The sequence below is a fragment of the Helianthus annuus genome, chromosome 14 (assembly GCF_002127325.2).
Source record: "Helianthus annuus cultivar XRQ/B chromosome 14, HanXRQr2.0-SUNRISE, whole genome shotgun sequence".
Lineage (NCBI taxonomy): Eukaryota > Viridiplantae > Streptophyta > Magnoliopsida > Asterales > Asteraceae > Helianthus > Helianthus annuus.
Window position 1 is genome coordinate 159,652,687 of NC_035446.2, and position 25,214 is coordinate 159,677,900.

Genomic DNA, 25,214 nt, shown 5'->3' on the forward strand with positions numbered 1-25,214 from the left:
TGGTATCAGAGCCACTGGTTATAGAGAACTCGGTTTTAAAATGTCTTCATAAAACCAGACTATAACCGAATTGATCCAAACGATGACCATGACACTCAGCTTCAGACTGCAAGGTTCGTTCCTCGTTAGCTTATGCTTTATATGCCTAGTCAACGTAACCATATTTATAGCATGCACGATACGACATGGTAGGCATCATGACACATTGATAGTGTAACCTAACACTTGCATCTAGTAAATCCTAATCTTGTTAATAGTGCATATTTTGTGTTGATTGGGGTGGGAGAAACTTCAAACATAAGTTAAGAAGCATCGAGAGGAGCATGCAAACCGCCTTATTATCATGGGTGCACACATAATAATAACGCGTGGTGCATGCAAATCCCAATGAGGCTTAACGAGTGTAAGAGGGGTTCTTCCCTGTTTGTGTATGAACCTGGTAGTTAACCGTTCTCAACGTGATAAACCTGAACACTTTCCTCGTTTTCGACCCCTGAATCAGTTCATTTCCATATATAGAAACATGAGTGGACGAGGAAACGGACGTAGCAACTATTGATTGAAACCTTGTGTGCTTACTCTTTCTGTCATTTTTTTTCCCTTTCTGCGCTAATACCCTCTTTTGGAACGTCGTGAGTGTGCATTCTTTCGTTTAACTTGCGTTACGTCATCAACTCGACAGGTATGTCTACATCGTCCGCATCTTCCAACCAATCCCGGGCGCCAGGGAAGGCACCCGCTGATACTCACTCACCCCCGCGTCAGATGGAGACGCGTGCTGCTTATAGGAAGAGACTCGCACAGGGCGGGGAGTCGTCCTCCCGACCTACGCATGCACTACCAGTTAACTCCCTCAGCGCTCAGGCCGAGTCGGTTGTGAGTAAGGCCCTCCGAGATTATAACCAGATTCTAATAGAACAAAACCAAGTCTTAATGGAGCAAAATCAGAAATTACTAAGAAGGGTTGATACCCAAGGAGGGCGGTTGGAAGCTCAAGAGAAGCAGATACAGGAACTTATTAGGAGGACTACTGACTTGAAGGCAGAAGCCCTAAAAGGGCGTGAGGTACAAGGTCTGATACTGAGAGACGCTCGATTGGATCACGAAAGGCTTAACTCGCATGCCGAAAAGATAGGTATGATAGATTGGAGGGTCCATCACTTGGAGGAAGCTCGCTTCGCACCTGAACCCGAGCCAGCCCCAGTCCCGGCACCTCCCGAACCAGAGGCGGAAGAGTCTGATGAAGAGCCCGAAGAGGAGGAGGAAGAGCCAGAGGAGGAGGAAGAAGAGCCAGAGGAGGTCTCGGATAATGACGGGGACGATGATGATGGTAGTGACCTCGGGGATGGTGACGTGGACGACTGACTCGTCTTTCAATCGCTTACCTAGTTATTTTTCTTTCAGTTGTTTTCGTATAAACAATCATGGTGATTAAAACTTTTGTGAATATTCGATGTAGTGACTTATATGGTTCAATTTGAATGGGTTTCTTATTTTATCGTTTAAAGGATATTTCTTGTACTGAGTCGTCACCTTACCTCTTTTTACCCTCGCACCACAAGAGTCACATCTTTAACTCTACGACAGTTACCTTAATTATGGTAAACCTCTCGCTGGCCTTTGTACTATCCGGTGCCTATGGGTTGATGCAATGCCTCTATCGGTTGATGCAATACTCTTGTAAGTTTTGACATGGTCGTTGACATGGACTTGGTTATCTAGGTATCAAGCGGAAAATTCTCTGCAACCGGAAAATCGTGCGTCCCCTCTCCCCAATGGGGAATCCTTATCAGTTTAAGATCATCGTAGTGGTGCCGTTGTTGGCATTGTCACAGTCATGAAAGCCCGGAAGTGTCGCAAAATACTATCACAGCTTCGTCGTAGGATTTTCGAGGGTTTCGCAACTTCAACCTCCTTAGCATAGCGGGGAGCTGTGAATCCCTGAGTAATAAAATCGGAGAACGTCCTTACAGCTTTTGAAACCCAACCCTACAACACGCGAAGCATCGCTTCTATCCGAAGGTGCCAATGATCCAGCGATATACCATGATGGTGTTGCGGAGAGGAACTGCACGACCTACAACCTCCGGTGGAAACCGTGGTCATTGGATTTAAGTGGGAGGCATTGCTTGGACGGTACCGAAGGCACCAATTAGACCGATCACAAGGGTTTTCAGTGCGCCCTTGTTTCAATAGAGCTAATCATGTGAAGGCATCGCTAGAATGGAACTTCCGAACGAACACGGGATTAGGAGAACTATACCCACGCATCCCTGTAGACGAACCTTATCACTTTCACTTGTCACCGCCGCTAGAAGTGAAGCAGTCACAGTTACACGCGCATGTCGTTTTGCACCACTAACCTTTACCCACCAAACTCTGTTCTAGACAAATGACACACTCGCGCGACCGCAATGTGACGAACCTCCCTGTTGTGCCATGCCGCCATGCACCACTACTGGAAATTACTTCTAGACAACAAATTTGCTGGCCAAATCCTTCGGATGTTTAATGGACCCCTGTTTCGCTCGAATCTTTGTACGAACCTCATTAATCCCCTGTTTCATTGATTGGCAACTGATATAACAACACGCTAACCACCATACCATGATTTCCACTGATCACAAGATTAGCCCCCGGGCGTTGTAAAGTATCTATAGATCGAGTTCGTCGGAACTTACTTTAAACCATTGTTTTAGATCAATTTTCGGGACGAAAATTCTTTCAAGTTGGGGATGATGTGACACCCCGCGAAAACGCTTAACAAAACTAGCTTCCTCAGTGACTGTTTGCCAAATTTCGGGACGAAATTTCTTCAAGTTGGGGATGATGTGACAATCCGGACTTTCAAGGTCAGTAACATCTAAATCTGGTAAACTCAACTCCGTTAAATCTAATTAACCTGGTTAGGTAACCTGTTGATTGCTAGTACTCACCATATCGGCCCAAAGAAAGAGTTCTGGGCCCGACTAGTTTTTGAACAATTCGGATTGTAATCTGGTGGTGTGCTATTGAACCCGGCCCAATTTAGATGTCCTTTTATTGTTCCATTCCATTAGATAACCGGCCCAACCTTGGTTTCTTATTCCATTGGATAATCGGCCCAACACCTCTTTATGTTATCATTGATCGGCCCACATGTATTATGCTTTCTTTTATCTCTAGCCTGCTTAGATAACTAAACCACTAATTAATTAAAGGAGCCCACTTAACTACCGGCCCAACTCTTTTAGTTGTTTAGATTGGTTAATCAGCCCAACATCCTAATCCTTTTAGATATGGCATGCGTAATGTACTCCAAATCAGATTATGGATAGTTTAAAAACATAACAAACCCCTACCATCCTTCATCTTCTTCGTGCGGCATCTCCCACCTGACTTGTTCGGCAGCAGGAAACCCCCCCCCCTCTTCTCCGTTTCGAAATCCTCATCCTAAACGTCACCGATCTAGCCTGTGATACGGTTAGTGTTCCACCCTCGCTGATTATTAAGACCCGGTGCATAATAATTGTGTTCGTATCTATGTTGTTACATGATAATTGTGTTCGTATGTATGTCGTTACATGATAATCGTGTTTGTATGTATGTTATTACATGACAGTTGTGTTTGTATTTATATGTTTAACCATGAATGAATGGACCGGTGTGGTGGTAAATTGGAAAAGCTAGGATTACATGGGGGTTAGTAGTTGTTGAGATCTCCTGTTAGTTGCCATAGTTCTAGTAACGATTATGTCAAAGTCACAGTTTACGATTAAGGTATGAACACGATCGATCTTTATGACTATGGTGATCTAGGCAACTGTTATTCATGAGTTAGTAATGGATTAGGGTATGCAGGAGAACACAACGGCTGTTAAGGAACAGCTACGAAAGATCCATTGATCTTTCGTCGGGGAAGTTTCGCCGTCCAAGGTCGATCTTTCGTCCGAACAAGTCCTTCGTTGATATGCTGCATGTATGTAAATAAACAGAACTGATTATGATGTGCTCGATGATGCATACGTGCGAGTCTTAATCTGTTGGGGTTTTGAACAGGTGCATGGGCACCAGGGTTGGTTAATAAATTTTAGTGATGGTTCATGGTTGGATGATGATGGGTGATATATTAGTACATATAATGATTACTTACTTTTCAAAAATATTATTTACACAAGTAGCACAAAGTGGCGGCCATGTGCTTGTCTTAATGACTCTATCAAAAAGTGTTCTGCACATGTAGAAAGTTGGTAAGAAACATGCATATGTATAAGACTAATTTATTAAAAGAAACATGTTACTAATTTATGGATGGATGGGATGGTCAGCAGTTAATATGTATATGCAGTGTCCTTGTTTAATTTGAGATGTGTGTTTGTTGAATTAAGGCAACATGCATATGATCATATGTTCGAATAAAATAAACAGGACATTTAAGCTATCATATATGTATAGGTTAAATTGCCATTAATTGATTTGGTGTTATTTATTAAATTAACAAACTACTATATATATATATATGTTAAATCAATGGTAATTTGATTGATTACTCTATGTGACGCGAGTTGGTTGTGGGCCTATGATCTTGCATATAAAATAAGAGTAATACACTTTGCGTTGTGTGTCATTGCATGCCTAAAACTATTACATTAGATATTGGGTTATTTGGACACTAGGGTATTGCAAAACCCTACTCGAATACTCATTTACATGACATTATATTTTAGGTCGCGTGTAACGGGTCTAACCATTAATTAACGTTAGAAGCACATTATCATACCGAGCAATCTAAGGTGAGTTCATTGCTCTTTTCTCAAGCATGGATCCCAGTGAAGGGTTAACGGGTAACGTTCCGATGAGGAATGCATGGGTAACGGGATGTTGGTTATTGTACTCTGTTTTTCTATCACTGTAAGACCACTACATCTACCGGCACGTTGCTTGTAGGGCAACGGGGGTTATTAGTTGATAGCGCTATTAGGTTTGGCACCCTCACGACGTTCAAGGGGAACGGGCGTGAACTAATTACCTTAAAACATGACCAATGCTTTGATAGAGGCATTGGGGTTGGCAATCACATATCATCTGGCCATTCGGTACTTGAGTAATAACAACATCAAAACATCGAAACATCAAACATCCTAACAACAAACAACATATCATTTTGTAAACTGTTTTACTCACTTGATCGGTAACACAACTTGGTAAACAAACACAAACCTTGAACTCACCAGCGTAGTCTGACACACTTGTTTACATGCTTGTAGGTAACTATTGAGGGAACTTGGGAGCTTGCTGTCTGATGCTGCTGGAGTGGTTATGGTCATGATAAACAATCATATCGATTGGGTTTCGACACACTTATACATATATACTTTTATGCTTCCGCTCAGTACTTTGGTTTTGGTTTAACTTTCAAACGATACATTTATTTCAGTTTGGTAATTTATTATAACTTGTGTTTGATATGATTGGTGGCTCTTTGTTGAATCGTTACACCTCCATTAGGGACACGCCCTAGGTGGTAATTTGGGGGTGTGACAATAAGCAACTCTATATAAGATGTGTCGGTAGGCTCACAATCATTTTAAAGTGTGCAGGGTGATATAAACTTAAATCGACTAAAGATCAGGTGGGAACCATTCATTGGCATATGGTCTTAGTACCGAAATTTCGTTTGATAGATTGCCGAGGTTCTGAGATATTTGGTCTTTATGCGCTTATCATCTGGGTATCATGGTTGTATCTTTTACCAAAAAAAAAAATAAAATAACGGGGACGCAAGTCTAGATCTTCCATGATACTATACATACGTGTACATACTGCATACGACCTCAATAAGTGATCAACAATCACATGTCCATCAAAATAAGTGATAATATATCACATTTATCCGGGAGTCAAGTTCGTCTTTCTGCTGTACGAAAGTACTGACCTGTTCACGGACTTGCTCCTGTGCCCTCATGCATCGGAAATCAAGTTCCTCATCAATAAGTGATTCTATCACATAGGGCTTGTTTTTAATCAAAATAAGTGAGTATCTCACATTTTCATATACGTCAAAACAGATGATAAATGGTATATTCACCGGTAAGATGATGTAACACCCCAAAACCCGAACGTATAACTCACTAATAAGATTTCATGGAATATGAAAAACATTTAAATAAACATGTTGTATAAGAATGAATAGAAGATATAACTTAGTTAGAATAAATGTGAAATATTGCATTATAAAATAAACTATGACCAAAGTTTAGGCAAACATATAAATGGAGGGGCTAAACATGTACAAGGAAAAAGTTATTTACTAAAAGTAAAATAAGGAAAAAGAAACACACACATCTGGCGTGTGTGTGTGTGTCGCCCCAAGCAGGAGAAAAAGAGGAGAAACCCTAAAATCCTTGAAGTTGCAAAATTGAGAAGGGAAATTGAAGCTAATCATATGCATGAATCTGAATGTGCAACCATTTAAGCCTACTAATCAAGTGGTAAGTTGTAGAATTTCGATTTGATGATCATTGATGAGACGGGTTGTGTTTAATCCTTGAGCCTATGTGAAATTAGAATAGTAATGAACTAGAATCATCTCATGAAACATGAATTGTGTTCGAATTTCTGATTATATTGATGATTTAATGAAAACCCACTTGTAAAAGTAATTTTATGAAGTTGATGATGTTGCATGTGCTAAATCAAGTATAGTTTTGATATATATATGAAGTTGGATATTGTGGATTATTGTTAATAGCCTTGATTTAGGATGAAAGTTATGTGAGGTTAATGGAATTTGATGATCTTGATATGAACTAGTAAGAATATGCAAAGAATGCTTGTACATTATGCTTAGATAGTGGTACGCACACAAAGTGTTTGATAAAATGCCTACATGAAACTTGAATTGATTCAAGTTTGTGTTAAAAAGTTAGTAAATTCCTCACTTTTGACAGCCTAAGATAGTCATCTTGTAAAGGTCGTATCTCATTCGTTATTAGGAGTTAGACAACGAGCCTTATATCGTTGAAAAGCTTGTTTCGCATGTTACAATTCTCATTTGGTCACAAGAGGCTGGTTATGAGATTTAGTGGGTCAAAACAGCATGAAAAGTTAGTAAATTCGTCACTTTTGACAGCCCTAGATAGTCATCTTGTAAAGGCCGTATCTCATTCGTTATTAGGAGTTAGACAACGAGCCTTATATCGTTGAAAAGCTTGTTTCGCATATTATAATTCTTATTTGGTCACAAGAGGCTGGTTATGAGATTTAGTGGGTCAAAACAGCATGAAAAGTTAGTAAATTCGTCACTTTTGACAGCCCTAGATAGTCATCTTGTAAAGGCCGTATCTCATTCGTTATTAGGAGCTAGACAACGAGCCTTATATCGTTGAAAAGCTTGTTTCGCATGTTACAATTCTTATTTGAAAGTCGAAGTCAGATTATGTGATTAAGAAGGGGGAAAGTGACCCCGAACAGCTGCTGCGTGAAAAATGCAGCAATGAAAATAATGTGTTTTATGAACTTAAAACATATGATTTTCTAGTCACCAATTTACTAAACACTAAATATTGCTTCGGGTGAATGTTTACAGTTGTTAAGGTGTGTTTAAAGCGTTACTATGTGTAAAATTGGCGTTAATGTATAGCATGTAAGGATGGTAAAATCATGTTGTTCATGTACCCCAAATATGGTCGTCTAGTATGGAATCCTGAACGCTTTAGTATATGTAGTATTGATATTATGTATGTGTGTGTATGTAATGGATTGATCATGTGGTTGTAAGCATGTTACATCATGAATATGAAGTGTATATAATGCCATTGTTATAGCTTAATATGATGACACGGATATATGAGGTTAAGTCGAAAGTCCATAAGATGGGTCGTTGACTTTTGAAAGTCAAACCTTGCATAAGTAGTATGGCTAGACTCTTGTCAAATTTCAATGCTATAAAGTCATAGGGCGCATGTTTAACAATGTGTGTTATATGCAATTATTTAAGGAATTATACGAGTTGGAAAAGATGTGATTTTAGGTATATGTCTTATGTTTGTTAGACTTGACTAATGAAAGTCAAACGTGAACCATACATTCGACATGATCATTAAGTGTACAATCATGTATACTAACAAGAATGTGATTGCGTGATGAGAAGGCATAGGGATCATGTGGAAATGGACTCAAGAACGGAAGGTTAACGGGTCAAGCGGAGGCAAGGAAGCAAGCATGAACACTAACGCTCGAGGTAAGTGATTCTAATTTCACTTTTTAGCTTGTTTAAATAAGGTATTGTTCTAGATAATTGAGTATGTTACGAAGTCAAACATGGATTTGGTTGAATGAAAACGATAGTTCTCGCTAAGTAGATCGAATGTGTCAAATGAAGTTTTGTTGTCATAACATAATGAAGTGTAAGTAAGTTCCGAACCTCTTTTTAGTATTTAGAAAGATTTGTTAATTTTGTCATATGTTGCGAATAATGAGATATGTAAGAACGTAAGATCAAATGAAGTTCTAAGTTTAGTTTTGTGGTAATGGGTCAAAAATGTTAACTAAGTCGAAAAGTGTGTATTAAAGATCAAACGGGTCAAAAACTAGGTAGCGGGGTAAGGTAAGGATTCGACCATTAAGGCATGAGTGTTAGTATTAGAATGATTTAGGGGCTTGGACAAATGTTATTTTACGTTTTGGGACACTCGGGGTGCACGAACAGGGGTCGAAACGGTGAAAATAAGCAGAAAACGGAGAGTAGATCTGCAGAGGGGCGTCCCCGACGCCGCCACCAGCGTCGCCGACGCTGGTGTCGCCGACGCTGGTGTCGCCGACGCTGGTGTCGCCGACGCTGGTGTCGCCGACGCTGGTGTCGCCGACGCTGGTGTCGCCGACGCTGGTGTCGCCGACGCTGGTGTCGCCGACGCTGGTGTCGCCGACGCTGGTGTCGCCGACGCTGGTGGGTTTTGGCCGACGCCCTATGTTGCTAGTTAAGTCAGTTTCTTTGTTTTCTTTGATTCTCGGGCCCCGTAAGCCCATTCCTAAGCCCCGTTAGACCCCCGTCATGCACCCTAACTTTACCAAATAGTTGTGTGAGTTATGGATGAGTAAGGAACCCGTTTTAAAGCTTCCGAAATGCAACCCAAATTTAAGAGAGAGTTTTTATCAAGTATGGGTAAGAAGGGAACTTGCTCGTGGGTATGCATAAGGATAAAATAAGTAGTTATACATGTGGGTATGTGTTTGATTGTATGTAAGTAATTGGAACTCGTAGGTGAGTATGACTATGAACGCGTAAGTATGGAGATTTATGTGTATGTAATTTACATGTATAGACGTGTGTGTTTAGGACTTGCATGTAATATTGTGTAAGATGTAAATTGTAAGTATTTGTACGAACAGAAAGGTATGTATGCATGGATTGGAATTTAAATATATGCACGAATGAATGAGACTTGTTTATGCGTATATGTGGACTTATTCATATGAATGAAATCTAACGATGCTAACCGTTTTTCTATTGAGAATGAAATGGAAGTGCAGGTATACAAATAATGGAAGTTGTAGGTTTGACACTAAAATCCAATGATGGTGTTCGAATGGATGGATGAATGGATTAACATAAGCGAAAGCATGAGATGTCGACGCCTAACTATGTATGTTTAAAACTTATGTATGATGTGACTGGTTGCTAACGATGTGATTGTATGTGGTGTCTACAGGTTGCGTGGATTTAGCATCATTATGAAGGATAGAAAGATTGAAGATCGAGTCAAGAGCAAAGGATTGTACGGGAAAGATCGGTCACATAGTTTAGCAAATGTAGGTCCGAAGTATTAATATAATGGAACGTGGTAAATCCTTTTTAATGAATGTATGACATTTGATATTCGAACTTTCCTGTAAGTACTATGTCTATTAAAGAACGAAATTTAGAAGGGAACTTGCTCGTGGGTATGCATAAGGATAAAATAAGTAGTTATACATGTGGGTATGTGTTTGATTGTATGTAAGTAATTGGAACTCGTAGGTGAGTATGACTATGAACGCGTAAGTATGGAGATTTATGTGTATGTAATTTACATGTATAGACGTGTGTGTTTAGGACTTGCATGTAATATTGTGTAAGATGTAAATTGTAAGTATTTGTACGAACAGAAAGGTATGTATGCATGGAATGGAATTTAAATATATGCACGAATGAATGAGACTTGTTTATGCGTATATGTGGACTTATTCATATGAATGAAATCTAACGATGCTAACCGTTTTTCTATTGAGAATGAAATGGAAGTGCAGGTATACAAATAATGGAAGTTGTAGGTTTGACACTAAAATCCAATGATGGTGTTCGAATGGATGGATGAATGGATTAACATAAGCGAAAGCATGAGATGTCGACGCCTAACTATGTATGTTTAAAACTTATGTATGATGTGACTGGTTGCTAACGATGTGATTGTATGTGGTGTCTACAGGTTGCGTGGATTTAGCATCATTATGAAGGATAGAAAGATTGAAGATCGAGTCAAGAGCAAAGGATTGTACGGGAAAGATCGGTCACATAGTTTAGCAAATGTAGGTCCGAAGTATTAATATAATGGAACGTGGTAAATCCTTTTTAATGAATGTATGACATTTGATATTCGAACTTTCCTGTAAGTACTATGTCTATTAAAGAACGAAATTTTTGGGTTCATATTTTCCGCTGTGTTGTATTTTTTTAAGTTATTACAAGTTAGTCTTACAGGGAATTGTTCATAATACGAATGGGTCATGCCCGATTTTTGTTAAATTATAGCATGATAATATTACTTTCGGATTAAGAATTTTGGGCGTTACAAGTTGGTATCAGAGCCCTGGTTTGAGCGAAATCAAGTATGAGGAGGTAAATACTTGAACTCAAACCTGTGTGCTCTTGTGACAAGAAACCCGTACAATCCAAGACTCGATCAAGATCTAAGGGTAGAAGCCAAGGTAAGTATGTCCTTAAGTATATATTGGAAGATAATTAACAATATGTTATGTGTAAGGTAAGCATGGTTGCTTGGAAGGAATGATTTGTGGATGCGGTCTAGCACCGGCACCAAGGTATGTAATATGACATATTGACCCAGGTATATATATCTAATATATGTAAGTACATGTGATGGTAAAACCTATCAATGAAAGGAAAATTTTAAATAAAAAAAATGGTAAGAAGGGTAATGAAGTTTTGGAATTGTTATACGTGCCGAAACCTAATTCTTCAGACATAAGGTGACAATTACACGAAGACACGAAACTAGTATGTTGATTGTGTACCTGGCCAGTACACAAGAAACATATGACGTTCGTGAGCCCGTGATAATTGTTACAGGTGTGTCCGTTAGAATTGGGTAGCAGGTGGGCGTATGGGTGAAATGGGTAGTAAGACTATCAGGAGATTTAGAGTAATACGTAAGAGTGAAAAGTGCGAATGATAAGAAGGAAGAATGTTGAATCCGTAAGAAAGTACGAATCAACAATGTATGAATGCAATGCTTGAATCCGCGAGACGGATTCAAGGGATGAAAGGCGTAAATGATCTGTTTGAATCCGCGAGACGGATTCAAAGAATGAAAGATATGAATGCAATGCTTGAATCCGCGAGACGGATTCAAGGAATGAAAAGCACGAATGAAATGTTTGAATCCGAGAGGCGGATACGAAAGATGTAAATGCAATGTTTGAATCCGCAAGACGGATTCAAAAGATAGAAGGTACGAAAGGTATGAATAATGTGTTCGAATCCGCGAAACAGATTTAAGATACAAAAGACGGAACTAGTCTACGTGAGAAGAAGTCGATAGCTTGACCATGTATGCGTCAAACAAGTCATATAAGTAAATGTAAAGCAAATGAACAAAAGAATGATAGGAATGAAAATATCCGAATGTGTAAGTAATTACGGACCAGACAAGTAAATATTTCTTAAGTGATAGGATTCAAATTATGCTTAAATTTTCATGTATAGATATATGAATATATTTATGCAAATGCGTTGTATGCAAGAATGGTCGAAAGGATAAATGGGTCATACGGTCAGATGGCGATTGCCATTTGAATTCGTTAGTTAATGTTTTGATATGTTAAGTTTTGTATTCATAGGTGAGATTGATGAATGGACACGCAATGTCATCAATCGGAAAGGAATGATCACCGTAAGATAAGGATGGCGAATCAATGGAATCTACTTCCGTCAGATATCATAGTGTGATAAACCTATCAAGATCAGTGAAAGAATTCTCATAAGCGGAAGCTCATTACCCGGATGAATGAGATCAATCCTGGGATGGGTTGAATTTGTAATGAAGTGGTCGGTTCGCTTTCGCGGGTCGTGGCATTATTCCAAAATAGTAAGGTTAGTGAATTGTTTAATATGTGAATTTAAGTATAAAGTTAGGAATTGAATAAGTACCTCCGCACGAGCCAGTGGTAAAGCAAGATGTGATATGATAAGGAAGGGTTGACTTTTAGAAGTAGGCTAAGAATGAGTTTTAAATCTGGCTTAAGTAGTAGACAGTGCATGTATGAGTAAGAAGGTAGAAGTAAAACTCCAAATATATACGAAATTACTAGAACTAATACTAAGGTGAATGTGGTAGCAAGTTCATATGAACTTCATTTTGCTTTTATGTAAATCATGGTAGAAAACCCTTGGGATTGCTTCTAGTTTGCACACTTTAGTTCTAGTACGATAATGTGATGGTACGATTATATCTACTCATGAATAAGACTTTTGCAAAGATCCTGAATGTATTCATGTGGTATTGAGCATCGTGAATGGATAGATGAAAAAGTAAGAATAGTATTGGTCTACCAAGAATGAGAAAGGTTTCGGGGACGAAACCTCCTTTAAGGGGGGTAGACTTGTAACACCCCAAAACCCGAACGTATAACTCACTAATAAGATTTCATGGAATATGAAAAATGTTTAAATAAACATGTTGTATAAGAATGAATAGAAGATATAACTTAGTTAGAATAAATGTGAAATATTGCATTATAAAATAAACTATGACCAAAGCTCAGGCAAACATATAAATGGAGGGGCTAAACATGTACAAGGAAAAAGATATTTACTAAAAGCAAAATAAGGAAAAACAAACACACACATCTGGCGTGTGTGTGTGTGTCGCCCCAAGCAGGAGAAAAAGAGGAGAAACCCTAAAATCCTTGAAGTTGCAAAATTGAGAAGGGAAATTGAAGCTAATCATATGCATGAATCTGAATGTGCAACCATTTAAGCCTACTAATCAAGTGGTAAGTTGTAGAATTTCGATTTGATGATCATTGATGAGACGGGTTGTGTTTAATCCTTGAGCCTATGTGAAATTAGAATAGTAATGAACTAGAATCATCTCATGAAACATGAATTGTGTTCGAGTTTCTGATTATATTGATGATTTAATGAAAACCCACTTGTAAAAGTAATTTTATGAAGTTGATGATGTTGCATGTGCTAAATCAAGTATAGTTTTGATATATATATGAAGTTGGATATTGTGGATTATTGTTAATAGCCTTGATTTAGGATGAAAGTTATGTGAGGTTAATGGAATTTGATGATCTTGATATGAACTAGTAAGAATATGCAAAGAATGCTTGTACATTATGCTTAGATAGTGGTACACACACAAAGTGTTTGATAAAATGCCTACATGAAACTTGAATTGATTCAAGTTTGTGTTAAAAAGTTAGTAAATTCGTCACTTTTGACAGCCTAAGATAGTCATCTTGTAAAGGTCGTATCTCATTCGTTATTAGGAGTTAGACAACGAGCCTTATATCGTTGAAAAGCTTGTTTCGCATGTTACAATTCTTATTTGGTCACAAGAGGCTGGTTATGAGATTTAGTGGGTCAAAACAGCATGAAAAATTAGTAAATTCGTCACTTTTGACAGCCCTAGATAGTCATCTTGTAAAGGCCGTATCTCATTCGTTATTAGGAGTTAGACAACGAGCCTTATATCGTTGAAAAGCTTGTTTCGCATATTACAATTCTTATTTGGTCACAAGAGGCTGGTTATGAGATTTAGTGGGTCAAAACAGCATGAAAAGTTAGTAAATTCGTCACTTTTGACAGCCCTAGATAGTCATCTTGTAAAGGCCGTATCTCATTCGTTATTAGGAGTTAGACAACGAGCCTTATATCGTTGAAAAGCTTGTTTCCCATGTTACAATTCTTATTTGAAAGTCGAAGTCAGATTATGTGATTAAGAAGGGGGAAAGTGACCCCGAACAGCTACTGCGTGAAAAATGCAGCAATGAAAATAATGTGTTTTATGAACTTAAAACATATGATTTTCTAGTCACCAATTTACTAAACACTAAATATTGCTTCGGGTGAATGTTTACAGTTGTTAAGGTGTGTTTAAAGCGTTACTATGTGTAAAATTGGCGTTAATGTATAGCAAGTAAGGATGGTAAAATCATGTTGTTCATGTACCCCAAATATGGTCGTCTAGTATGGAATCCCGAAAGCTTTAGTATATGTAGTATTGATATTATGTATGTGTGTATGTAATGGATTGATCATGTGGTTGTAAGCATGTTACATCATGAATATGAAGTGTATATAATGCCATTCTTATAGCTTAATATGATGACACAGATATATGAGGTTAAGTCGAAAGTCCATAAGATGGGTCGTTGACTTTTGAAAGTCAAACCTTGCATAAGTAGTATGGCTAAACTCTTGTCAAATTTCAATGCTATAAAGTCATAGGGCGCATGTTTAACAATGTGTGTTATATGCAATTATTTAAGGAATTATACGAGTTGGAAAAGATGTGATTTTAGGTATATGTCTTATGTTTGTTAGACTTGATTAATGAAAGTCAAACGTGAACCATGCATTCGACGTGATCATTAAGTGTACAATCATGTATACTAACAAGAATGTGATTGCGTGATGAGAAGGCATAGGGATCATGTGGAAATGGACTCAAGAACGGAAGGTTAACGGGTCAAGCGGAGGCGAGGAAGCAAGCATGAACACTAACGCTCGAGGTAAGTGATTCTAATTTCACTTTTTAGCTTGTTTAAATAAGGTATTGTTCTAGATAATTGAGTATGTTACGAAGTCAAACATGGATTTGGTTGAATGAAAACGATGGTTCTCGCTAAGTAGATCGAATGTGTCAAATGAAGTTTTGTTGTCATAACATAATGAAGTGTAAGTAAGTTCCGAACCTCTTTTTAGTATTTAGAAAGATTTGTTAATTTTGTCATATGTTGCGAATAATGAGATATGTAAGAACGTAAGATCAAATGAAGTTCTAAGTTTAGTTTTGTGGTAATGGGTCAAAAATGTTAACTAAGTCGAAAAGTGTGTATTAAAGATCAAACGGGTCAAAAACTAGGTAGCGGGGTAAGGTAAGGATTCGACCATTAAGGCATGAGTGTTAGTATTAGAATGATTTAGGGGTTTGGACAAATGTTATTTTACGTTTTGGGACGCTCGGGGTGCACGAACAGGGGTCGAAACGGTGAAAATAAGCAAAAAACGGAGAGCAGATCTGCAGAGGGGCGTCCCCGACGCCGCTACCAGCGTCGCCGACGCTGGTGTCACCGACGCTGGTGGGTTTTGGCCGACGCCCTATGTTGCTAATTAAGTCAGTTTCTTTGTTTTCTTTGATTCTCGGGCCCCGTAAGCCCATTCCTAAGCCCCGTTAGACCCCCGTCATGCACCCTAACTTTACCAAATAGTTGTGTGAGTTATGGATGAGTAAGGAACCCGTTTTAAAGCTTCCGAAATGCAACCCAAATTTAAGAGAGAGTTTTTATCAAGTATGGGTAAGAAGGGAACTTGCTCGTGGGTATGCATAAGGATAAAATAAGTAGTTATACATGTGGGTATGTGTTTGATTGTATGTAAGTAATTGGAACTCGTAGGTGAGTATGACTATGAACGCGTAAGTATGGAGATTTATGTGTATGTAATTTACATGTATAGACGTGTGTGTTTAGGACTTGCATGTAATATTGTGTAAGATGTAAATTGTAAGTATTTGTACGAACAGAAAGGTATGTATGCATGGATTGGAATTTAAATATATGCACGAATGAATGAGACTTGTTTATGTGTATATGTGGACTTATTCATATGAATGAAATCTAACGATGCTAACCGTTTTTCTATTGAGAATGAAATGGAAGTGCAGGTATACAAATAATGGAAGTTGTAGGTTTGACACTAAAATCCAATGATGGTGTTCGAATGGATGGATGAATGGATTAACATAAGCGAAAGCATGAGATGTCGACGTGATTCGGTTTAAGCCACGACATTCCTCCATCGTGTGCAACAACAAATGTGGGCCGAAACAACAAAGGACTTTGACCCTTGTCCTTGGGCTGAAAACAAGTCGGCGAAACAAGCTTTGGGCCTCAACTGTTTGGGCCAAAGCCCAAGTCGACGAAACACAGCTGATGTCGACGAAACAAGCCTGTTTCGTCAACCTTGATGTTGTTTCGTCGACTGCCCTTCTATTTCGTCGATGATCATGTGTTTCGCCGAGATGTGTGTTTCGCCGAGTTCTGTTTCGTCGAAGCTGTGTTTCTGTGACTATATAAACAAGACAGAAGACAGAAACAAAGGATGAACACAAGTGAGAACACAAGGAACACACACACACGAGAGATTTTACAGAGTGCATTTGTAAACCTTGTATTGTAACTGTTTTCAAGTATTAATACATTGGTGTTAATCGTTGAGTCTCGTGTCTATCATTTACGTGTTCGATCTCGGTTTGCTATCTCGGTTGGATTCCGCACAACCGGGTTGGTTTGTACACAAGGATTAGGCGACTAGATCCTCCCCTAGCCGGACCTACAAGAATAACAAATCCGATAACTCTCTCTCTCTCTCTCTCTTTATACTCTCTCTAGTTTGCTTTTTCAAAACGATTTTCTTTAACTCGGAAACGTCTTTATTTAAGGTCTCAATGATGGTTTTGAATTCTCTTTCATGTCATTTTAAAACCGTGGTAGCCTCTCTGAATTTTGAAAGTTCGACAATCAAGTGTTGATTGTGGTTAAATGTCAATTCAAATTTACTTTCTAACTTAGACAGTTTACCTTCTAATTCAGAACATTTATTTCATTTAACACACTTAGAACAAATAGATTCATCGACACTTTCCTGACTGGATTTATCCTCATACATTAATCCATCTGCCTTAGAATCAATAACCTCTCTCGATGAACCTTCGGATCCATCCTCGCTTGAACTCGTAACATCTTCATCTGAACTACCACTATGTCCAGAATGTTGATGCAGATTTTGTGTCCGATGCTTGTCGAATAGATTAGTTATTATTTTACGCTGAATTTGTAATAGTTAGTGAAACGGTCTATCGAACGTGTATAGACCCGCTTGTTTGAAGTGGTCAAACGAGAGGGTTATTCGTTCGACCGTGTGTGTTTGCTAGACAAATTATGGTTGTTTAATGTTGGTGTCGAAGGATAAGGCATCGAAGGATTGTGTATCCTTCGATGAGCTCGAAAGATATCCATCGAAGGTTGAAGATGGACCTCGAAGGATATGTCATCCTTCGAGGTATATGTGTATCTTTCGAAAGCTGGATAGTCGACAGATGATCTATCGACCAGTCAGTTTGATCCTTCGACCATACAACCTGTGTTTGGTATAAATACCAACACTTTGTCATTTGCAAGACAAGAGTGAGAGCACAAGTGTGTGCAAGAGAGTGATAGGAGGTTTGAGACCTCACCGGGAGAAATCACCACTTGATTTCTCCCTGGATGTATACTTCTTTGGTATTAGTTCGGTTATCATTTAATCGGGCCGACTTGTAATGTTTTACTACCGGATTAATGCAAAGTTGTTTGTTTATCATCTCTATCTTCTTCCATCTATGAACATAATCATGAAAATCACGGAATCGATCCCGAAACACGGACCTACAATTGGTATCAGAGCCATGGTGCCCGATTTAGTAAATCTAACAGTTTACTAAGTCACATGTGCTCTAGATCTGTGATTTTTGTGCATTTTTGTTCAAGATGTAAAAATGGTGAAAATGAGAAAAACTCAGATCTGGACCCGAATATTCAGATCTGTGCTAAAACGAGTGTTGGGTTTTATGTTTTTCTCCTAAAAATTCAAGTTATCATCATCAAAAATCGTTTACAAAGTGTTTTCATCGAATCTGCATATTTACAGTCCCCTGTGTTCTTGGTGTCTTCATACTTCGAAGGATCATCTTCAAACTTTGAAAGATCATTCCTTGATTCGAAGGGTCAACTTAACCACTTCGAAAGATCAGAAAATTCCGAAGGATCACTTTTCAAATTTCGAAGGGTCAGATTAAAAAATTCGAAGGGTCACCATTACCTCAATCAAACAGAATCGAAAGATCAAACAGAATCGAAAGGTCATCTTAATGTTCTTCGAAAGGTCAGCCTTGTTTTGTTTCGAAGGATCTTAACAGTATCTCGAAGGATCAAAACAAAACTTCGAAGGATCATCTGATGATGACGAAGGGTCATCTTGATGACGAAGGATCTTAAATAATCTTGAACAGTTTGTTTCGAAGGATCAAAGAATCACGGCTGCTGCTACTGTTGTTGATTAAAAATAAAAAAAAAGGTCAAACCTAAATGATGATGTTAGCGGCAGTTTTTGTCTTCTTTCTGATCGATGAGGTTTTATGGGATAGGGATTGATGGGATAATTAATGCTCACATGGTTAACTCTTGGGCCCATTTAAGTTGTCGGCTGATAAACACATTAGGGTTGTTTGACTTGTGGGTGAAAGCTGTACAAGGATGTCTTTTCTGTTGGGCTCACTTATGCGAAACAAATAGGCCCACCAATGTTGGATACTATGAAGTAGCAGTTGGGCCTTACAATGAGTTAGGGCCACTAAATTTCAAGAAACAATGTTGGGCCCTACATTTCAGGTAATGGGTCACACAAAAATGAAGTGAAAATTTATTTTTGTGAACTTGTTTGGTGTGGGCCTCTAATTTCCTTTTCAATCATAAGTCTTCATGGCCCATTAGTATTTGTGGCACAAGTGTTTGTTGGATTTCATAAAAAAAAAAAATTAATAATAATAATAATAATAATAATAAACAAATTACTAGTGGGAGTGGGGTCGGGTGTTCGCGAAGATTATTTGAACCGTGCTTCTATTTTTCAACGCCAAATTCGTACAAATTTGGGAGCGCGCGGGGTGATGCGGCATGATGAAAACAAGAGATGATGAAAACTTGATTGTTGAAAAATGTGGGGTAGTCACGGTTACCGATGCAAATGGCAAAAATGGTGACGCGACTATTATGGGCCAAAAACAACACGGTATGTTCACTTCCGCACGTCAAAATTTATGATTGTTACCGGTTATTCGGAAATGTTCGAAAGCATTTTGTTTATTGTCATATTCTCGCATTTGAAGACGAACGTATGAACCTAGAACGTCAATACCGGTCCTAACGAGTCCACAAATTCTTTGGGGGGATACAAGTCAGATCCTACGGGGTACTAGGGGACGCTCTTATTCAACTAGAATATGCAAAGAAGAAAGTCGTTTTCGTGAATTTTCGGAACCGAGAACATTCAATGAAGATTGATGACAATTCCGCTCAGTGGAGGGAATTGGTGAACATTTGACGACAGTTTCTTTGAAGTGGAAAGAATCTGTTAAGGTTTAGACATTTACCAAAGAAATGGGGGGATAAAAATTTTCATATGTTGAATTTCTTCGTTAAATTTCTAAACGCAATCACAGGTGGTAGAGTTTGTGATTTTCTGGTGATACAAATGGTTCGGAGTGGAATGTTTTGCACAGACACATATTTGAGGATTTTAATTAATTCTCCAGCCAGCGTGAAGGGTTTTGCACGGAAACATACAGGTATCTAAAGTCGACAGTTGTTTCAAAGCGCTGTTTACTGAAGACCTGGGGAATCTTTATGGAAGTTGATAATTCAAGGCTGAAGACCTGCAGGATTCGGTTTTGGGTTTGATGTTTCTTTGGGATTTTACAGGGATCTGGGGGTAACTCAATTCGTTGAGTTTGCAAACGATGTACTTGGTCAAGCTGACTTCCTGAGTACTGATGCTGAAGATCTGTAGTGCATTACGTGGTCGACTTCACAAAGGCGAGACAATGAGATCTGGATGTAGTTCAACTAAGCGTGCCGTTTGGTTGAGCTTGCAAGGGATACACTTGGTCTAGCTGACTTTCCTGAGTGTTGATGCTGAAGATTAAAGTGCATTACTTGGTCGATTCCACAAAGACGGTTTACAGAAGACAGTTCACCAGAAATCTCTATCAATGTAGTATGCTTGAAGATCAAGACTTGATGCAGTTTTTTTTAAAGAATGGAACCCTTATCAAATGCCGGTTGGAGTATTGGAAGATCAGCGGAAGATCGGTCAATTGAGCCTTTTGAGGAAATTGCACAACACTCAACACGGATACGCGTACTTTGAGGGGGAAATATTATACAATGAGCATCAAGATACTACTTACCTGGATCATCGGTCAAGGGGGAATTTGTTTACACAGAGAAGATGAATACTTGACTGAAGATCGATTGCAGTTGCATTTTCAGCATTCGACAGCAACGGACAAGGGGGAATTTGTTGATGCAGATTTTGTGTCCGATGCTTGTCGAATAGATTAGTTATTATTTTACGCTGAATTTGTAATAGTTAGTGAAACGGTCTATCGAACGTGTATAGACCCGCTCGTTTGAAGTGGTCAAACGAGAGGGTTATTCGTTCGACCGTGTGTGTTTGCTAGACAAATTATGATTGTTTAATGTTGGTGTCGAAGGATAAGGCATCGAAGGATTGTGTATCCTTCGATGAGCTCGAAAGATATCCATCGAAGGTTCAAGATGGACCTCGAAGGATATGTCATCCTTCGAGGTATATGTGTATCTTTCGAAAGCTGGATAGTCGACAGATGATCTATCGACCAGTCAGTTTGATCCTTCGACCATACAACCTGTGTTTGGTATAAATACCAACACTTTGTCATTTGCAACACAAGAGTGAGAGCACAAGTGTGTGCAAGAGAGTGATAGGAGGTTTGAGACCTCACCGGGAGAAATCACCACTTGATTTCTCCCTGGATGTATACTTCTTTGGTATTAGTTCGGTTATCATGTAATCGGGCCGACTTGTAATGTTTTACTACCGGATTAATGCAAAGTTGTTTGTTTATCATCTCTATCTTCTTCCATCTATGAACATAATCATGAAAATCACGGAATCGATCCCGAAACACGGACCTACACAGAACTATCATCTTTTCTCGAGAATTTACCATCACTGACATTCTTAACAATTTCGACATAGAACGCAGGTCTTGTTTGACTGCCATTTCTCAACTTTATGGTCTGATCACAACTGACAGAAGATTTAGCCAAGTAATTGATTTGTGGTGGTGGTGGTAGAAGGTTATTTGACGGTATAAGAGATCGAACCCAAGACATTTCAGGTTTACTTTGTGGAGGGTGTTATTTTGGAGTATGGTAGATTCAATCCATGACATTTTAGGCTTACTTTGTGGTGTACTACTATTTGCATTTGAATCTGGATCCCAACCCCACAGGTTAGTTGCCATTTATCCAACAATGCGCACTCGTGAAAAAAATTACTAAACTCAAAACACTACACTCGAAGTCAAACGATGATGGGTCGGAACGATATGATATTATTTAATCAAAACCTAAAAGGAAGTAACAACCCAAACTAGTAACTTGATTTAATGGACTACAGTTTGTCAAATTCGATTAATTTAACCAAGACCTTTGATTGAGATTTATAATTGGGCTTCAAACAACTATCGATTTAAGAGATCAGATTGACTATCGATGTGGGCCTGTTTAATCAAAATGTTATGGGCTTAAGCTATTAAATACCAGGTGGACCTTTTGTTTTGAATCAACAGAATAAGGACACGTACTGTCGATTGTTATATAGAATTTGCTTCTGTCGATTCTTAGTTGAGTGTGATGACTATCGAATGAACATAAACATACACTATCGATTAAGATAAGAAGATAATTTACATTCGATTTGTGAAGATTCAAAATGACTATCGATATGTTAATAAACTATTTGCTGTCAATGTAGATGGCAACTATCGACAAAGTTTGCAGCAGACAGAATTTGTAGACGGCAAAAAAAGTACAACTTTCTCCACTAAAATGTCAACCAATAACAATCAGACAACGAACGTACTCTTCCGGTCACCTTGCTCGCGGAAAAAATGGTGAATTGATGTTATTCTCCAAAACTCAAAAAAAATTGCGTTTACGATAATCTCCACTCGTTTTAACAAGTTTTAGCTGAAAATAACATCAAATAACATTCGTTTATCACCTTTTTATTCGGTTTTTCAGTCAAGATATGTTGGTTTTGAGTTTTTGTCCAAAAATGTGTCAAGAATCACTTAAAAATCTCATCTACAGCTTGGTTTTCAACAAGAAAACCAGCCTTACGCTCTGATACCACTTGTAGGTCCCGCTGCGGATCGTCGGACGTATGTGATTTCTTGTCTCGGATGCCGTAACGAGTGTGGAATCAACGTTATGACACAAGCCGAGCAAGAGAACGTATAACACAATAAAGATTCAACGATTAACGATTCCACGTGTATATTTCGACAGAGTTTCAGTACAGATTTATACAAGAATAAGCAATCCAATAACTCTCTCTCTCTCTCTCTCTCTCTGCACTCTCTCTAGCTCGTTCAAGCTACAAATGAAGAACACGCTATTTATAATACACATGATTCTATCGATAGTCATGATTGGCTTCACATCGACAGTCACAAGCTTCCAATCCATAGTTCTTGTACTTGTATTGCTCGACGGTTGTTATGTACAATCGATAGTCATATATGATCTTCAATCATTGTGATAAAATGGACTTTTGATCGATAGTGAAAGCATGCATGGATTTTATATGACTTGATGATGTCATCATGATATCATGATGATGTTGTCATGATGTCATTTTCCAACTATATCGTTCTTGTATCTTCGTCATTTGTATCTCGTTTGTCGGGTGGTACGAATGTTGTCGACTTCGGACTCGAACTGAACCGAGCTACATCTACAAAGTGCATCAACATAGTGTCACTCTCAAACTTCAAGCTATTTTATTTTTCTGATGTAGGATTTCAAAGGGAAAGCAATCAACGACCAGTATCTAGGACTTTTCTTCAATCCGACCACTAAGCTGTGGCGCCTTTGATCGTTGTGATTAACTTTTCTCCAAAAAAGGGTTTTCTGGTCTATTTGTGGTTAATTAAAAAATATTAAATTAGGATTTAAGAAGACCAAACATGTTTTGCATGTGTGGTGACTTAATCAAGAAAATAAACTAAGTTTGTGCAAAAGTATGATTCTGGCAATAAAAATTAAAGTAAAAAGTTGATTATAGCGCTTTTTAAACCGAAAGTTATAAGGCGCAAGATTGGATATACAGAAAGGTATATTTGTGTAATTTTTTTTCTATTTTTGTTTCTAGGTACATTAATAACCAGCTAGCCTAAACATATCATATGCGCAAGATACAAATGCTACTTAAAAGTCAAAAATATATATAATCATCAAAAAATCCAAACATACATTTTGTAGGTATACAAAATTCATATTCCTACAAAATCAACATTTAAAGTCGATAACAAGGAAATTACTACAAATCAAGATCTATGCTTAGGAATTTGAGACGGCTCCAAGCACTAATAGACGATGCATGTTCTTGATTTTTTTCGGTCATCTCTCTTTAGGTAATCCCATAATAATAAGATACATTCTCTGCTAATTGCTCGGCTTATATAGCATGTTATCGTGCCTCTATTTGTGATTCATGAATTGTCATTTTTATTTCATGAAAAGATGTTCTATTTGTTGGAGATACCAAAAACAACAAAAGGAGGCTACACCAAAGGTCCTCACACACTCTTTTGCATTAGACCGCATTATACTAGTATCCACATATTTCATATATATTATTATTACTGTTATTATAATTGTGGTACCATAGGATTCGGTTCAAGTAAGAAACACCACGAGTTGTGAGAATTATGGGAACTCCTACTTCCCGCGCGAGTTAAGCCACCATTTAATTTTTGAAAACGTGGAAGAAAATATTATAAACACATCTGTAGAAAAAAACCAAGCCAGGAGTTACACTAGGCCTGATGTAAATTTTATTTACTAAACGATGACATCACCAATAAAATGCAAAATTCTTTTGTTGCTGGAACATGCGATATTTCTTTTAAGATTTTCCAGAAAAAAAAAATTGAAGAAACCTTTTGAAATGCCCTAGTTCTCATAATTCTCACAACTTAAGGTGGTTCTCATGTTACCCTTTCCCGTGGTGCCTAAATTTCTTATCTATTTTTATTAACGTTATTTTAGTATTTAGAATTACTAATTATCAGTATTTCAAAAGTTTAAATACTTGTACGTGTCTAATATTATTATCTCACATTTTAGCTTAGTTTCGGCTCTGTTATACAATTCAAATGTCAAAACATATATTTAAATAATTAATAAGCCAACATCCATTTTATATGTACATAAATTAATATTACTATAAAACTAAATTTAAAATTCGATAACAAGGAAACTACAACCATTCAAGATCTATGTGTATCAGGAATTTGAGATGGTGGCAACATTCCATTAAGCACTAACAAACGTTGCATTGTCTCTATCTTTTCCGCCATGTCTCTTTGAGTTTTCTCATAATGAGAAATCCTCGTAGCTACTTGCGCGGCTACTCGAGCCTCTATCTGTGCATCTACCTGTGATTGAACCAACATTTTGATTTCATCTAAAGATGTCAACTTTGTTGTAGATGAGCTGGCACCAAAAACATCACAAGGAGGTAATCCTACACCGAAGGTCCTCATATACTCTTGTCCACTAGACCTCGTTAGATTACCGAAAATTTGTTGTTTGGATGAATCACTAACTTGCTTTGCTTGTGGTACCCCATAAGGAGGTAAGCCTACACCAGAGGTCCTCACACACTCTTGTCCGTTAGACCTAGTTAGATTACTCAAAACTTCTTTGGATGAATAACTAATTTGCCCTGCTTGTGGTACCACATTCCACTTCTCATTCATCCTTTCCTGAAAAAAAAAAACATCACATTCACAATGAATAATGATGAACTTTTAACCGTGAGTCATGTATTATATGTTTGAAATACTAATCCC

The 25,214-nt window shown here is 38.1% G+C and overlaps 2 long non-coding RNA genes across 5 annotated transcripts; both read left to right on the forward strand.

The window, feature by feature from the left end:
• The first annotated feature begins 6,314 nt into the window (after positions 1-6,314).
• LOC110904634 lies at positions 6,315-9,913 on the forward strand. Of its 2 annotated transcripts, XR_002572675.2 has the most exons (4): positions 6,315-6,470; positions 8,132-8,221; positions 9,511-9,623; positions 9,690-9,725. It is a non-coding gene; the product is annotated as an uncharacterized LOC110904634 (long non-coding RNA). The 2 variants fall into 2 exon arrangements; XR_002572674.2 differs by having other exon boundaries at positions 9,511-9,913.
• A 3,123-nt stretch (positions 9,914-13,036) lies between these two features.
• Positions 13,037-22,198, forward strand: LOC110904635. 3 transcript variants are annotated; one of them, XR_002572680.2, is made up of 3 exons: positions 13,052-13,251; positions 14,911-15,000; positions 22,109-22,198. It is a non-coding gene; the product is annotated as an uncharacterized LOC110904635 (long non-coding RNA). The 3 variants fall into 3 exon arrangements; XR_002572677.2 differs by lacking the exon at positions 22,109-22,198 and adding an exon at positions 16,155-16,286 and having other exon boundaries at positions 13,054-13,251; XR_002572678.2 differs by lacking the exon at positions 22,109-22,198 and having other exon boundaries at positions 13,037-13,251; positions 14,911-16,231.
• The last annotated feature ends 3,016 nt before the right edge of the window (positions 22,199-25,214 follow it).